Source organism: Sus scrofa, chromosome 14, assembly GCF_054392235.1.
Source record: "Sus scrofa isolate SSC_HxYL_T2T_F1_AM1 chromosome 14, Sscrofa_HxYL_maternal_Yorkshire_Landrace_v2.0, whole genome shotgun sequence".
Taxonomy (NCBI): Eukaryota; Metazoa; Chordata; class Mammalia; order Artiodactyla; family Suidae; genus Sus; species Sus scrofa.
In genome coordinates this window covers 114889222-114902717 of record NC_139396.1, presented here as the reverse complement: position 1 = coordinate 114902717, position 13496 = coordinate 114889222, and the positions used below count along the sequence as shown (strand labels likewise).

General features: G+C 36.9%; 1 protein-coding gene across 4 annotated transcripts in view; it reads right to left on the bottom strand.

The window, feature by feature from the left end:
* Nucleotides 1-13496, bottom strand: part of LOC146396953 (uncharacterized) — an 866748-nt gene that overhangs the window by 751536 nt on the left and 101716 nt on the right. The gene's annotated exons all lie outside the window — the stretch shown is intronic.

Here is a 13496-nt window from a genome sequence, read left to right as displayed (position 1 = left end):
TCATTATAAAGCACAAATATACATACAATTTGCATGTATGATAAATGAAAACAATGTTTCACTAGAGAACATAAACATACAATGTATCTGTGGCACTAAAATATCATGGGGGTAACTAGGAAAAAATTTCTAAAAAGGCTAGAGTGGAAATAATGAAATAAAATCTTTGAGAAATCCTGAGTTAAGATAAAAATACTCCTAGTTCCCGATTTACAAAGACATAAATGCATAACTTAGAATCTTCATGGAAAAAGTATCAAGTCACAAGTCTTTCAGTACCCAATAACAGCCTACTTTACTCCATAATGCATTCAAATTCTTACCTGGTCAGTTTTAGAGCACATCCCTGTTTTCTAAAAGTGGCTACTACAAGAAAGCTCTGTGATGTCAGTAGAGCTCCACAAGTGTGGCAAGTTCACAATTACAATATAACTTGTAATTCAGAAGGGGTAAAAAGAATACACCAATCATAACACCTAGCACAGACTGAAATGACAAATGACTCCAATATCTCCGTGGCTCACAATAACCAAGATTTATTTCTAACTCATAGAGCAGCATATAGGCTGTGACCCTGCCCTATGGCATTTTCACTCTAGGATCCAGGCTTTAGAGCAGCCTTCTTTGTGAATATTAACGGGTACAGCAGAGGGAAAAGGCCTTAAGGCCATGGGCTGGCTCTTAAACTTTTTGCATAGATGTCTAATCATATTTCTTTAGTCAGAGAAGTCACATGGACAAGCCTAATGTCATCAGGACAAGGAAGTATAATCTTTCCCCAGGAGGGAGAACAAGTAGGTATGCATAATTGCTCAGTGTAGCACACTTAGAGTAATAAGAATGATACCTTCAGATAGAGCTCACTCCACTACATTTTCTAGAAGTATCATCTCATTTTATCCTTACAAGTATGTGGGGTAAGAAAGGCAGTAGTCATTATATCCATTTACATTTGTGTAACTGAACACAAAAGAACACAGTGTTTGGAGAATTTACTATTACTTAAGAGTTGCCTGAAAATGGCCAAGTTTCCCTGGGTGGTACTGACCTCCCATGACTGGAAGGAGTCAAACAGAAGCTCAACAGCTACTTTGTCTCCATGCTGAAGAGGAGATTCAAGGATTTTATTAGTAGACTAGCAAGATAAATATTATAATCCCTTTATTTATCCAGAAGATTCCATGATTCTGCAAGTCATCCAAGTTCACAAAGCTATTAAGCAGCTAGTCAGTGGCAAAACTCTTTCTCCTCCAAATGAACATGTACACCGAACAGAGAAAACAAAACCCAGTGTCATTTAGTGATCTGGCTTTCAGGTTCCCTTGCTCTGGTATACAAATGTTGAAAAAAGATCTATCACAAATCACTTCATCAGTATGCATCACATATCTGTTTTTGGTGTGGTGACTAAAATGCTATGAATTCTTACTATGCATGATCAAACTTTCTGATTACTCTGAGTTTGCTGCACTGATGTGGTTCTGAATAAAGTATAAGCATATTGGCACTAGCATCTCTATCAGTCCCCCAGACACAAATATTCTCTTGGGTTGCATGATAAACTAACAAATGCTCCACTAAAGAGTACAAAACAAGTAGAATTATATGCTATTACTTAAAACAAAGATTATCTTTGAACTGATGAGCCACAGTGAGGTCTTGCATTTTAAAGACATTTTTAGAAGTTTACAAAAAAACAATTAACTTACTGATGACTCTCCCTCCTTGTATTCTCCCATGAGTTTTAGGTTTCATTAGCATTAATTCTACAGGGCTATGATTCTAATATGATCATCTGACATAGTGATAGAAATTTTTAGCATCTGTCCAATGAATGTGTAGTACTGGTATAGAAATAAACAAATCTAATTTTAGGATTTTAAGCCCTTTTAACTTTAAAAATCCCACCATTTTTATCTATTTCCAATTATCTGAAGGCATAAAAAATTAATAGACATAAAAATGTAAATAATGATGTGGGATCTGGCTATTTTAAGTATGATCACTCATTCGTTGTTCATTTCATGGTTGGAGACCTAATATTGAATAACTTCTGAAAAATTAACATTCTCATCTTCTAGGAACAAAGAAAGGTTCAGCATTTCAGAAACTGAAGCTCTGACATCTGATCAGGATGTTGGCTCCGTCTATCCAGAGGCCATTCATGCCAATAACTAGTCTTGCAGGGTTAGCAAATGAAATTCTTTTCAAGCTAGTCCCCGGCCAGAAACACAGTAAAACATCTTCTTCAAACCCCATTTTAAGAGAGACCAACTATTTAAAACTGATTTAGATTTTGGCTCTCAGAAAGTCCAAAGTCACAAATGACAAGCTGAACATGCTCTCCAAGATGCGGCATGTCCAAATTTTTCCCTTAATAATTTCCCCTAGGTTATCTTCTCATGACATGAACTTTGACCTGACTGTGGATATGGTTTGGATATGGCCAATACCAACACCTTCCTGGGAAAATCTTAAGTCCTACTAAAAAAAAGTGTAACCAATTAGGAAACATAAATATATGTCATTCTACTCCACTTGGTTTGCTCCCAGGAAACAGTTCTGAATCCCAGAGTGGTGCTCTTCCTAATACAATAACTGCTAAGGCACACAGAGCCAGAAGAGACACCGCTGCCCTCAGACACAGGAGCCTGAAATAAATGACTCAATGGTTAATCAAGCCAGCTTCACAGAATACAGATGACTCTTCTGGTAATGTTTCATTGTATCTGACACAAGCAAGCTTAAATGAAGAGGACAGTTCAAATAAGAGGGATGTCAAATAAACATCCCTCCTAAGAAATGTTTCAGGTAAGTTGAGGTAAATAAGAGATGCTCCTTTCAAACCAAATTTTAAAATTTAATAAAGGGGGAGGAAAAATAAAGCTGATTTTACTGAAATTTTTTTTCTTTTTTATTTTTAGGGACACACCCAAGGCATATGGAGGTTCCCAGGCCAGGGGTGAAATTGGAGCTGTAGCCAAAGGCCTGCGCCACAGTCACAGTGACGCCAGATCTGAACCATATCTGTGACCTACACAACAGCTCACTGCAATGCCAGATCCTTTACCCAATGAGCAAGGCCAGGGATTGAACCTGCATCCTCATGGATACTAGCCAGATTCATTTCTGCTGAGCCATAACAGGAAATCCTGAAAATATATTTAATGCTTGAAAAGTGTTGAACTCTTTTATGATAGAGCTTTATACAGGTTTCAGACTATTATCAGGATTTGCCACTCACGTCAGTTCTTGTTTCCACAAGATTTTTATCACACAAATATGCCTCTCTAAATCAAGGAGCCCACATTTCATTACCTGGTGTGTTGAAGAAGAGAGAGCAAGTCTTTTTTGTTATTACTATTATTACCACTTGATTTAAGTGATTTTATTGGGATTTCTACTTACATAATTATGTTAAAAATTCTATCTTCCTCTTGAGTTGCTGCTGTCCTTACAGGTCAGCAGCTGCTCATTTAAAAAAAAAAATTAAATACACACACTCCTGTGATTACCAGATTAAATCAAAGGAACAGAAGCAGGGAGGCTAAATCAAGTATCCCTGGGTTTAATCCTAGGTCTGACGCTCTTATATGGATGCCCTTCATAAAACTACCCCATCTCTTTGCCTCAATTTCTGACTGCCAAAATATTGACTATGATAATAGCTCACTAGGTTGTTTTGAGGTTTAGACAGATTAATGTTTATAACATGCTTAGAACAGAGCTTTGTAGCATGTATTATATAGTTAAAGCAGAAAGCCAAGAAATATATATAATAATGTTATATATATATATATATATATATATTCAAATTTCATTCAAAATTTGCCACTTTCATCGCTTTTCATTTTATAAAATTTGCTTTCTCCACAACTTTCTAACCATGAGAATGTGGGAAGGTTACATTAACATCTGTAAACCCCGGTTTCTTTGTCTGTAATTGGGAATGATAAAAATACACACATCATGGAATTATTGTGTATAATAAATAAAACTACACTGATAAAGTGCTTAGCAAATGCTTTATCAGAGTAAAATCTCAATGCATATTAATAATCTAATGGAGGCCGTGGATATACAATAAATGTGATATTTCAAATTAGCAATGAACAGATGGGCCACCCAAGTACTGACATGGAGCAAACCATCATGTAGGGATGTAACGTAAAGATTTTTATATCATGTCTTATGCCAAAATAAAAGCAAATGTAAAAATTAAATCTTTAAACCTAACTGGACATGTGGGTACCTTTTTTTTTTTTTTAATCACACCAAGGCACAAATAGAAACTGTTCAGGGATCTGCCAGTCTTTCCTATGAAGAGCCATATACATTAGATTTTGAGGCCCATGTAGTTTTTGTCACATCTACTTTACTGTTGTAGCAGCAAAGCACCTATAGAAAAGTCAACAAAAAGGTAAAGCTGTGTTCCAGAAAAACTATTTACAAAAACAGGCTAAGGGCCAGTTTCAGTTCCAGGGCTAGTTTTCCAAGGCCTATCTACTTCCTGTCAGTGTCCTAACCAAAATCTACAGAAAACCCGGTAAAAATCATGATGGCTTACCAAGTTTGTCATATTATCTTGGGTCCAAAGTCTACAGAACATGATAAAGAAACAGAAAATGTACTCTCTATCTTCGAAAATATTGCAACCTGCTCAAGTGGTTCCAAATAAAGTGATACATGACAAGTTACAAGAGATACACAAATTTGTGTTTCAAGTTACATACAGTTTATAGTTAATTCAAGTTATGTCAAAGCTTGAAGAAAATTACATGAAATTCAACTGAAAGATTTCCCAGTGGGATAGTAATTCTATCTGTTCATTTTCCATGAACACCAGCGTGTTTTTCTTCAAAAATATGAGGGAACTTGAAGATTTAATGTTCTTTCATAGATTGGCTCAAACATTTATATAAAATGTGATACATTTTAATCCTCATACTTTTTGAGGATTTTACTTTTATGAGCTTCACCCATGAAAATATTCTCTTTGAGTTTTCCTTGCCGAATTTCTGAAAATAAGGCAGCTCCACAACCTCATTTGTTCATGTTTTGCTCATCCTATAATCAGATACTGACTTTTTTTTGTTTGTTTTTGCTTTCACAAATTGGATGGTAAATTGACTTTCTAATATGTAAGCCTGAGTTATGTTGCAATTAGCCTGTTAAATTAAATATCAACTGTGTCATCAAGGAATTATTTCCTAGTGAACAATTATGTTTTATAAGCATTATTCTGTCTGTTCATTCTGGCTTGACAAATGTAACACTTTAGGCATCAAACTTTTCAAGTGTCTGTTAACATGTAACCTAATTCAGCTTGAGAATATACATTTTGTCCAATGAGAAGGAGGAGTCTCCATGGCACACATTTAAAGAATGGCAAAACTATGTTCTTCTCTGATGCTTCCATTAACCACCTCAAGTTCTTTAAAACTCTCCTATTGAGTCTTAGAATGAATGTATGCCTTGATAGCCACTGATTCCTACAGAGTTCTCTATTTTTCCCATCCCAGAAAGCAGCTGGTTGTTGACTTGCTTCTCTTCAAGCATGATTCATTGTTTTCCTGTCACACTGGGCTTCTTCAACCACCACAATCATTCCTGGGTCTTTGTATTTGCTATTTCCTCTGCCAGGAAAACTTTACCTATAATCTCATTATCAATGTGTTTTATGAGTACTCTGCAGGTCCTAATTCATCTTTAGTTCCCCAAAGTGCCTCTTCAGATTACTCAAAAGATGATACACACATACCCTCCATCAATCACTAGCAGATCACCTATTCCATTTTCATCATCAAGATATGAAATATTCCATTTTTTTGTATATGCATTTGTCTATTTTATGACTCCCTTCATGAACGTAAGATCCCTAAGACCAGGGTTATGTGCTGTCTTGTTCTTTGCTGCATCTCCAGCTTCTAGAAGAGGGTCAGCACACAGTAGGCCCTCAATAGAGGAAGAAAGACAAGAAGGAAATAAGGAAAATATGGGGGGGAAGGAGAGTAAGGCATGAAAGAAGAGGAAGAAAAACCAAGAGACAAATAGTGGGTGAGGTCAATCCAGCCTCTTCTGGAATTGGCAGAACCACATCAACTCATCAGAGCCCTTCCTTACTCTGTCCTCTCTTATACGGTAAAGAGACACTTTGGATGGCAAGGCTGTTTCTCCTAGGAAAGTCTCCTGTACTGTACAGAGGCAAGACCAACATGTGAGAGCAACTATTTTCTTTGCTTCTGAGTTCACACTCAGTGTGTGTGTGTGTGTGTGTTTAGATGCTATTTTACCCAACAATTCATTATTGTCTGGATCCAGTGGGTTTTCTTTCTTTTTTTTTTTTTTTTTGGTTTTTTTGGTGTTTTAGATTTCTTATTTACTGTTTCTGTGACTTAAGCCCCATGACCTTTTTTCAACCTATATATCTCTACATAAAACAGAATTATTAAAAAAACCTTTTTCCATTTTTAATTCAAATATTTAAGCAAAAAAAAATCAACTGCTAAATGATTTTTTTCTTATTTCAGTCAGCATATTTTGCCATTATGGAATTTCTTCCATTAACTTTCTTTTCTATATTTTTACTAAATTAAGCAAAAATATTTTTAGAAAAGAGCTTCTATAATTTAATCTAGCATTGACCACTCTGTCTCCCAGTCATGAATATTCCAACTATTATTAGCATAGGTTATAATCACATAGATTTGATTTTTTGTTAATAATAGGAAAAAGAGGCAGAACTTGGGTGTCTAATATTAGTAGAAGACTTAAATTATGGAATATCTATTGAATGAAACCCGATGCAGCTAATAAATATGGTTTGATGTGTCAACATAGGTTCATCAATTTTAACAAAGGTACCACTAGTTGAGGTACAGCTGAGGGACTGAGGGCAGGGAGTTTATGGGAAATTTCTGCCCATTCCTCTAAATTTTGGTGTGAACATAAACTACTCTAAAAAATAAAATCTTTAAAAATATAAAAAAGTAAATCTCTATTATAATCAAAACTACAAAAAATTATACATGCAAGTGATATGTTCAAGAATAGCAAGCACCATCAGAGAAAATGGGCAATAGTTTCATGCCTGTGACTGACAGATAAGTCATTATTTTTTAAACTTTAATCACTAATAACAAAATATAATAAAATTAGATGTATACTTGAAAGTAAATGACCATCTAAAGTAATTTTCAAGTCAACATTAAAAATATGTTCATACTCACTGAATAAAACACAGATTCCACTGCCACAGATGTAGGAATTTACTGTGAGGTGTAAACATGCTTTCTGATTTGCAGAGCTTATGATATAATAGAAGAGTTAAAAAAATGCATAAAAATTACTACTCTGTCAGGTAGCACACAAAAAAGTTTTAACATGAAGTGATGAATTCAAGTCACTCTACTTCAAACGTGGGCAAGTGAAGGCTTCAGACTGAGGAGAAAAGGAAAGCTTTAAGGAGAGAAAGCCTTCAAGTCGGTTCTTGAGAGATGGAGGTCTCTCCACAGATAATGTTGGAAATGAGAGAATTTCTAGTCGAGTGAATGCAATTCTAGTTCTGATTCCGAAAGAATCTTCTTCGATCATTAGCATAAGCAATTAAGTTAGATTTAATAACCAATTTGTGCTTTCTGCCACAAAAAGCAACATTTCAGCCTATTTATAAAACCTCTTTCTGGCAAGAATATACCAGGATGCAAAAGCTGACTGCTTTAATAACTAGCATCAGTTTTTCTTGAAATGTGTTTTGCAGAATCCTGGTTCCTGGAGATATTCCACTAAACTGACCCACTCCCACCATAGATTAAGAGTCCACATATCAGCATAATGAAGTCAACACTTCTAAACTTATTCCCCCACAAAACCCTTTCAGGTTAATAGGCAATACCTATTAACATCTTAGCAGTGTAATAGAATTAGGAAGCAATACAGTGCAATGTTGAAGAGCATAGATTGTGGAGATGGAGTACCTGGGCTGTAATTCCAGCTGACCTCAGGCCAGTTACTTAACCTTTCTGTGTCTTACTTTCCTCACTGACAAAAAGTTAATGATAATTTTTTTAAAATGCTTCATAAAATTGTTGTATGAAATCAAATGAGGTCCCACATGTAAATTCCTTAGAACAGTTTAACATATGGTAAGCACTAGGTAAGAGTTATCACTAGAGCTGCCTTCTCTGGATTCACTATGGGGAAAAGGAAGTTTATGAGATACAAGCAAATATGAATTGGGCTTGTCATTACTGGTATAGAAAAAATATAAGAAGGCTGCTGCACCCAGGACTCTGGCACTTGGATAAAGGCTTCTGCTTTTCCCCTGCAACAGAGGACCTCAGGAATGAGAATGGCATGCTAGGATATATTATGTGTTAAGTTTGAGATGCCAATAGTACAGACAGCCTAGGACATGCAGTAGACTCCAGGCCATGTGACTTTCCAGTCTAGAGCTAAAAACAAAGCTTTTAAATTTCTTTCATTTCCTCTCCTTTGGACATACTCCTAGAACATTAATGACCTTTGGACTTGGACCCTGCCACCCTTATATATGCTGTTTCCCTTCAGCCTGACTGAGGCTCGATGAATGGCTGAGAGGCTTACCTACAGCAGTCCTCTTTTTCACCCTTCCTACACATACAGATATAGCCTCATTCCACTGCAATGGCCAATCCTGATGTTCATGACTGTGTTGAACTATGCCCCTTGCCATTGACATATCTATTACACCTGCATAGGTGCCTGACACTATAGATAGTCCTAGGTCTGACAGTGTGTATCATCCTCCTGCATGTATGACGTGAGGATGCCCCTGAAAAAATTCTCCCCACCACTGATGTAATTGAAAGTGGTCAAGTCAAATGTACCAGGAGTTTGGTTCTGTGGCTCAAGCTGGTAGAGTGGCATGTCCAAGCATGGTTGACTGAAATTCTTAAGAGCCAGAGTATCAATCAGAACCAAAGTTTTCAGAGAGCAAAAAGGCTCAGTGTTGGGAACATAAGGCCACTTATCAAATTCAAGACATCTTCTTGAGCCACTACTGCTTCTTTAAACTACCGATCCTTCTCTGGGCATTGTATAGGGAGCTTCCTATTTAAACTTCATTGTAACTGAAATGTTGTGACAAAAAGCCATGTGTATTCCCAGATTTCTCTGGTCAGCAGAATCACCTGTGGTGTGGGAAACCATAAGGATTCACAGGTTGATGAATATCCCTGATTCCCAGTATTTATTTGGTTCTCAGTTACCTGTACCTAAGAATGTGCTCTGATCAGCATCAGTGACACACTGACTGAAATATACTCTGCTATGAACTGAATGCTTGTGTTCCCCCTGCCCACAAAAATGCATATGTTCAAGTCCTAATCCCTAATGTGATGGTATTTGGAGGTAGAGCTACCTTTGAGAGATCATCAGGTTTAGATGAGATTATGAAGCTGGGGGGCCTCATGATGTAATTAGTATCCTTCTAAGAAAAAGTAAAGACCAAAATCCTCTCTCTGTAATTTGAGGATGCAAGGAGGCTGCCATGTAAACACCCCTAAGAGGGCATCTTGATGTTGGTTTTCTCAGCCTCCAAAACTGAGATGAAGATTTGTTCAAGTCACCCATACAGTGATAATTTTTAAGGCAGCCTGAACTGACTAAGGCATGTTCCCTCCCCAAGTAGGCATAATCTCAGAGCATCAGTGTACCTCGTTTTTTATTTCCTCTCCATGAATTTAAAGTTGTGTATGTTTTTTTTTATCAGAGTGAAACTCAGTAAGTTAAACAATTAGTGGTAGATAGAAATGTAGCTTTTGAAATCTCATTGTTTAGATTATTTCTCCTTCCCATTTTTCTGTCACAGGACTTGGCAAAATCTAATAAATCTTGCTAGACTTCAATTTTCTCATCATGTCTATAATAGAGGCAATGATATCTTGCCCATCTCAGAGTTATTATAGAGAAGAAAGAAAAACTCAAAGTACCTGGAAAAATATAAAATATTCTAATTAATTAAAATGGTATTTCCTCTAGTATAATTATTGCCATCTTTACTATCAAGAAAGTGATATTTAATTTTTAAAATTGTTTCAGTAAGTCACTGTTGATAGAAATCAATTCAATTAAAGGAGCCAAAAGAGAACAAGAAAAACCTGTTTTCTAAGTCCTTTGCTAGCAAGCACTAAATTGATATGCACATACATATGATAAATAAAATGATAAAAATGCTGCTCACTAATTGCCTTGACTTTGACAATAAACTCACCAGGCCATTCAGTGAATTAATTTCCAAACACTATCTCCAAACAGCACAAGTAAATCAGCTGTGTGATACAACATCAATCATTACATCTAATTCCTACAGACATGGTCTAGGATTCAATGCTTCAGGCACTAGGTTTATTTCTGAGATAATATTAGTTGTTTAATAGCACTTTTGCCCTTGGGCAAGTTGTTTCCATCTATCAGAGAACAGAGACAACTCTGGTTCCCTAGCTGGGTGAGTGACTGTTGACAACCCTTCAGAAGCATGAAGAAAAGACAAGTTTTGAAGATCTGCAGTACAAAAATAAGCATATCATCCCCCCAAGAGATAAGAAACCTTCTGCTACTGAAATGAAATCAAGTCACTGGCACTATCACACCAAACACACTGACACATTTTTGTTATTGTAATTTTATGTGGCATTCTCTAAGGACATGAAGTATGTGTCACATTTCAAGACTGCAAATCATTCCTTAACCTTTAATCAAGAACCTTCAACATTCTCTCTACTCGTTGCCCTATTTCATTAAAAAGAGAAAGACTTTGCTTAAAGCTTTGCTTTGTTTCAAAATCAAATTATCCATTTTAAAACAACATGGAAATTTTTAACATATTAAAAGTATTCTCTCTAGAGTTATTTTCATCTTATTACTGAGACTACAATACTTTGGGTGACTCAGTGGAAATAAATAATTCACTAGCAAGTTACAATGTCCCTTTCCAAATTGAATTGCAGAGGCTATAATGTCACATACTGCTATGGGGGGGGGGGGGGAGTCTTAGCATGAGTGCTAATTTTCATGAAGAAACAGAAATCTAAGTATTTGAATCTATGCAGAATTTAAAATTATCAAGTCACAAAGTAGTTAGTAAAAGATATTTGTATACTTGTGTGAAAAACCTCTGGTTGATGCTCATTATGTTACACAGGAACCAACTAATTTATAATTTGTCTTTCCAAACTAGAGATTTGTTAAGGCAAGATAGACGTTGCCTGGAGCACCAAAAGCAGACTTAGAGCAACTTTTTACATTTCCAAAGATTCTTTATTGTGAAAAATAGTAACTATTTTAAGCAATTATTGCAAATAACTTTCACCTTTTGCACAATGTGGGAAATTTTTCTATCATACTTAAGTTAGTAAACTTTTTTGTTGTTGTGTTTGCTTTTTAGGGCTGCACCCACAGCATATGGAGGTTCCCAGGCTAGGGGTCAAATTAGAGCTACAGCTGACGGCCTACCCACAGCCACAGCAACACTGGATGCCCAGCCTATGCCACAGCTCACAGCAATGAGGATCCTTAACCCACTGAAAGAGGCCAGGGAGCAAACCTGCATTCTCAAGGATCCTAGTTGGGTTCATTACCGCTGAGCCACAATGCAAACTCCCTAGTCCACAAGCCTTTTTTTGAAATCCTGCAGCATGTGGAATTTCCTGAGGCAGGAATTGATCCCACACCACAGTAGCAACCCAAGCAGATACAGTAACAATGTCAGATCCTTAACCCACTGTGCCACAGGGGAACTCCATCAGTAAAATTAATAAAACATTTTTACCCTGAGGTATAAAGTCTAATACATAAATACATCTCTGTCAAAGAGAAAATAATGTTTCTCAACCCTTGAGCTAAAAGAACCCCCCTCTACATCCTACATCTAGTAATCACTAAATTGCAATTTAAAAGTTGATCACAGAGTTCCCTTGTGGTCCAACAGGTTAAAGATCCGATGCAGTCTCCATTTAATGCAGGTTCAATCCCTGGTCTCAATGGGTTAAGGATCCAGCACTGCCGAAAGCTGCAGCTTAGATCGCAAAAGCAGCTCGAATACAGCATTGCTGTGGCTGTTGCCTAGGCCTCAGCTATAGTTCTGATTTGACCCATAGCCTGGGAACTTCCATATTCCACAGATATGGTCCTAAAAAGCAAAATAAATAAAGTTCATCTGTCAGGGTTCAACCACTGAAAATAAAATGCCTTCTAGCTGATTTTAACAGAAAGGGCATTACAGCACTTAACAAAATTATTACGTGACTGAGATAAGAGACCATGGCTAGGTTTCCAGGATGGAATTTAAAAGCCACATCACAGAGCTGGGCCACCCAAAGGGTGATCTCTCAAGATCTGAATGATTCCTATCACATTAAAAATCCACAAACTGAGGCTCCCACTGTGGCTCAGCAGGTTGAGAACCCAGCTAGTATTCATGAGGATGAAGGTTTGACCCCTGGCCTTGCTCAGTGGGTTAAGGATCAGGTGTCGCCACAAGTTGCAGTATAGGTTGCAGATGTGGCTTGGATCCAGTATGACTGTGGTGTTTGTCAGCAGTTGCATCTCTGATTCAACCCCTAGCCTGAGAAATTCCATATGCCATAAGTGCAGCCTTAAAAAGAAAAAAAAAAGCCACAGGCCTAACTGCTGACTTCAAAACAATGGCTTAGGAGGCTACCAGCCTTATGAGAAAATCATACTACAGGAAGAAATGAGAAATTGCCATTTCCTTTCCAAAGAAAAATGTCTGCCCAAGATGGATAGATTCCATAGCTTCTACAGGTACCTGGTCACAGCAGAATGAAGCTGACTCACCCCAAAGAAACTAATTCAGGATCCACTGTATTTAACAAAACTCAGTCCCACTTTGTGTATGGTTCTTGGCTTGTTCCAAAAATTATTTACCTTCCACTGGAGACTAAAGTTATTTGACAATCTGTTGAACCAAAATTCCAGGAAAATTCAAGATGGCTAACAATGATAGAGCATTATCATTTCACTGAAACTGTAAATATAATTATTAATTCTAGCATACTACTCAGAAATAGTGGCATATAGAAATTTTGCTAACTGGTATGCCAGACACATGGGTTTATGTGTCTGCAAATTTATAAAACCCAAGAGTTGACAAGGACCTTATAGATTGGCAGGTTCCCCTACTTTCCAGGCAAGCATATCTGAAGGGTGGTCATCCAGACTATGTCTGGTCATGCACTGGGAAGAGGTGCTCTGGCAAATGCATTATTACACTCACTGCCTCACTCAACCTTCAAATCACTACCGCTAATGAGATGAAGTATATTTCTCTATCACTTTTCTTTTCTCAAATCTAAGCTGCTTTATATGCTTCCATATAAAGGATCTTCCCCATCCTTTGTCAGTTATAATAACACTGTTGGTGCCATGCACAGGTTCTTATAATTCCTCTTTCTCCATTATTCTACTGCCACTCTTACTATTTTTCCTGCAACCTT